The sequence below is a fragment of the Phascolarctos cinereus genome, unplaced genomic scaffold (genome assembly GCF_003287225.1).
Source record: "Phascolarctos cinereus isolate Bilbo 61053 unplaced genomic scaffold, phaCin_HiC Scaffold_5;HRSCAF=322, whole genome shotgun sequence".
NCBI lineage: Eukaryota > Metazoa > Chordata > Mammalia > Diprotodontia > Phascolarctidae > Phascolarctos > Phascolarctos cinereus.
This window is the reverse complement of record NW_027555958.1, coordinates 240,794,402-240,798,559: the sequence shown is the minus strand read 5'-3', so window position 1 is coordinate 240,798,559 and position 4,158 is coordinate 240,794,402. Positions and strand designations below refer to the sequence as shown.

The following is a 4,158-nucleotide window of genomic DNA, read 5'->3' as shown; positions in this document are numbered from 1 at the left end:
CTATGCTTTTTTGATTGACCATTAGGACATTGAAAAGGTCATTGAAAGTCAGTCTCTGCTACTCTCTTGGTTGGACTTTTCTTGGTTTGATTTTTTTCACTGATGGCTTCTGGTGAGAGACAATGTTTTAAGGGGAGAGGCTTTGGGCCTTCTTCCCCCAGAGGCTGACAATTGGCCTGATAAATGTATGATTTAATTCTATTTGTAATCATAACTAACATTTATATAGCACCTACTATGGGCCAGTCACCGTAATAGGTGTTTTGCAATTATTACCTCTCATTTGGTTCTCACAACCCTGGGAGGTGGGTGCTATTATCAACCCCATCTTACAGATAAGGAAACTGAGGCAAACAGAGGTTAAATGACTTGCCTAGGGTCATATACCTAGTAAGTGTCCAGATTTAAACTCGGGTCTTTTTTGACTCCAGGCCTGGCACTCTATTCATTGCTGCACTAAAGGAAGTTGTAGGCTACAACCTTATGGGGTGAGTGGAGAGAAGGGTGATATGTCAATTAAAAAAGAGAAGCCACTTTTAGCTTTCTATCTTCCTTTTACTTTCTCATGTGTCAAGAAGCTCTCCTTAGGCTTCTTGTGGGGGGTGGGGAGAAGAGCTGTCCCTGCCCGCCCTGCCCCCCCAGCACATACCTTAGCAGAAATGGTTTTTGCAAGTAGCAGCTAGAGAAGGTGTCATTCAGATAAGCCAAAACCTGAGCCTTGGGACCCCTGGCTGCTTTTTCCATTTCTTACTTATTTCTCTGAGCATAGGTGATTGAACACTGATCCTCATAACGATGTGCCCAACTTTGGAGGCAACTTTGTGAGTTTGAGAAGCTGGTGTTCCTGGGTCCATCAGTTGTTGCTGGCTGAACTGTGGGAGTTCCCCTCTCTCTATCCACCATAGTGTTTCTTGGAGGAAAAGGTGACTATTAAGGTCTATTAGTGGACTCTTAGTGGTAGGATGTCATGGGCAGAGGGAGAATCAAGGGTCCACCCAAGGGTTTGCTGCATTCTAGCAAATCATCTTCAACACTAAGACAGAAGTTGCCTGGAGAACTCAGGTACATATTCTATCAAATGCAACTCTTATTACACAGAGAAGCACACAAGGAACTTTCAAAAATTCTTCAAGGTAACTTTCTAGTTTGCTTTTTCTTTAAGGAAGTGGGTTCTTTGGCAGAATATGTGAGAACTTAATTTCATTCCAAGAGTAGCAGCTTCAGGGTGTGATGGCGGGTATGGGCCAGAAAGACAGCTACTGGGAGATGAGGCCCAGAGCAAGAAAGGTAATCTGACCCTGACGTACCCCATTGAACATGGTATTGTCACCAACTGGTATGACATGGAGATCTGGCATCATACTTTCTACAGTGAGCTCCGTGTGGCCCCTGAAGAGCACCCTGTGCTGTTTACAGAAGCCCCCCTGAACCCCAAAGCCAACAGAGAAAAGATGACTCAGATTATGTTTGAGACCTTCAGCACCCCAGTCATGTACATTGCCATCCAGGCTGTGCTGTCCCTGTATGCCTCTGGTCATACCACTGGCATTGTGATGGACTCCGGTGATGGTGTGACCCCCACTGTGCCCATCTGCGAAGGTTATGCCCTTCCCCACGCCATCCTCCATCTGGATCTGGTTGGCCATGATCTAATGGACTACCTCATGAAGATCCTGACTGAGAAAGGGTACAGTTTCACTACCACAGCTGAGAGGGAAATCGTGCATGACATCAAGAAGCTGTGTTATGTTGCCCTAGACTTTGAGCAGGAGATAGCCACTGCTGCATCTAGCTCCTCTCTGGAAAAGAGCTATGAGCTTCCCGATGGTCAGGTTATCACCATTGGCAGTGAGAGGTTCTGATGCCCAGAAGCTCTCTTCCAGCCATCTTTCTTAGGTATGGAATCCTGTGGAACCCATGAAACTACCTTCAACTCAGTCATGAAGTGTGATGCTGACATCTGTAAGGATTTGCATGCCAATACTGTGTTGTCTGGTGGTACCACCATGTACCCAGGCATTGCTGACAGTATGCAGAAGGAGATTACAGCCCTAGCTCCCAGCACAATGAAAATCAAGATTTTTGCCCCACTTGAGTGTAAATACTCTGTCTGGATTGGAGGCTCCATCCTGGCGTGTCTTTCCACCTTCCAGCAGATGTGGATCAGCAAGCAGGAGTATGATGAATCTGGGCCTTTCATTGTCCACGGCAAATGCTTCTAAATGGACTGTTTGTGGTTTTTTAAATTAAATTAAATTTTATTTTTTGTCAAAGGGTGTGACATGATAATTGCCCCTCCCCCCAAAAAGAGATGAGTTTGGTGTGGCTTTATTTGTTTTGTTTTGGTTGTTTTGGCCCTTGACTCAGGATTTAAAAGCTGGAACGGTGAAGGTGATGAGCAGTCTAAGTATGTTGGAGGCAAACATCCCTAAAGTTCTACAATATGTCTTCAGGACTCTGATTCTACGTTTGTTATTTTTTCTTTTTAATAATCATTCCAAGTATTGTGTGATGCATTGTTATAGGGTTACAAGCCTCTATGAAGGCTGTCCTCTGCTAGAGCAAAGGAGCTAGATAACAAAAATCCAGATGGGGAGAGGGGAAGGGGGGAAGGTACTAGTATTACATATAAATTATGTAATCCTTAAAAAAAAACTTTTTGTATCTTCTGTCTTAATACTTGTTCTTTTTTTAAAAAAAATTGTCAGCCATAATGAATAGCCCCCTAAATGCCCTCCCTGCGCCCAACATAGATGTGAATGAAGACTTTACAGTCTCCCTGCAAGTTTTATGAGATTGGTGCCAGTACTTGGGGGAGGGGAGGAGCTTTTCCCGTACACTGACTTAAGACCAGTTCAAATAAAAGTACACACATTAAAGAAAAAACAAACAAACAAACAAAAAGCCAGCTCTGTCTTCCAGGAATCCAGACTGACAGTCATACTGCTATATCATATCAGAAAATGAAAGCAATTCAAATAAAAGTATTTTTTTAAAGTTTTGCTTTTATTCTTGCCAGTATAACCACAGCAGATATCTCACCTGCTGATATGTTCTGTTTGGAGGACAGTTTTTAAAAGTTGGAGGCTTGGGAAATCAGGCTAGATCAGGCTGTCATCCTAAGACCTTTGGGTATGTTTGTGTGCTAATCTAATATACGCAGAATGAATTCTTTCCTGATTGAGATAGCTTATGTTTTTCTAGCCAAGGATTGCTAGAGGAAGCTGGGTTTCAACAAACTAGCTAATATTCCATTTCTTAAGTGTCACAGAGGGGTGAGTCTTTGATAGCCATTTTCCCTAGCTGTAGTGAAGCTGTAGAGATCTGCCCACCAAAGGAGTAATCCTTCCCCTCCTATCCATGATGTAATGGGGGAGGAGTTGTGAACTCTTGGCCTACCTCCTCATTAAAATATCCACCAATCATATTGCCAAGGGACATCCCAATGATGTACTATGAGGCCAATCAGAAGGAAGACATAGGTTTAAAAGGTGTGGTCTATGCTCATTCTGCGGCTTTTGACACAAAATGGAGGTAGGCCATTGAGACTTCTCTGTTACCAAGTTGCATTCCCCTGTTGATAAAGGATATCTTGGAGAATTGCGGGTTTGCCCTTTGTAAAATTCTGGGCCCCATGTTAGCTACCAACCTGGAACCCTGAATACGTGTACAAAAGGCTTGAGCAGATTGAAGGCTCTTTCTTTCCTGATGGCTTTTGAGTAACAAGGAAGAAAAAATGTTAGAAACTTCTGGGTTAGGGGAGAGATAGTAACTGGCAGGAAAGGCCCGATGCCATTGGTTCTCATTTCCCACCCAGGTTGCCATGCGGCCTTCAACACATGGCACCATTTTGCCGCTAACATGAGTTTCGTAAAGTGCAGATCTGATCTTATCACACACACTCTTACTCAAACTCCGGGGGCTCCCTATTACCTCCAACATTAAATAAAAAATCCTGTTGGGCATTCAGAGCCCTTCATAACCTAGCCTCCATCTATTTTTCTAATTTTCTTACACTTTACTCCCTAACATACACTATTTGATCCTGTGACACTGGCCTCCTGGCTGTTTCACAAACAAATTCTCAGGTCTGAGTATTTTCTCTGGTTGTGTCCCATGCTTGGGACACTCTCCCTCCACTCTTACTATTGATCTCCC

At 43.6% G+C, this 4,158-nt stretch overlaps 1 pseudogene; it reads left to right on the top strand.

The window, feature by feature from the left end:
* The first annotated feature begins 1,227 nt into the window (after window positions 1-1,227).
* LOC110217293 (actin, cytoplasmic 2 pseudogene) lies at window positions 1,228-2,222 on the top strand (annotated as a pseudogene).
* Window positions 2,223-4,158: the final 1,936 nt, after the last annotated feature.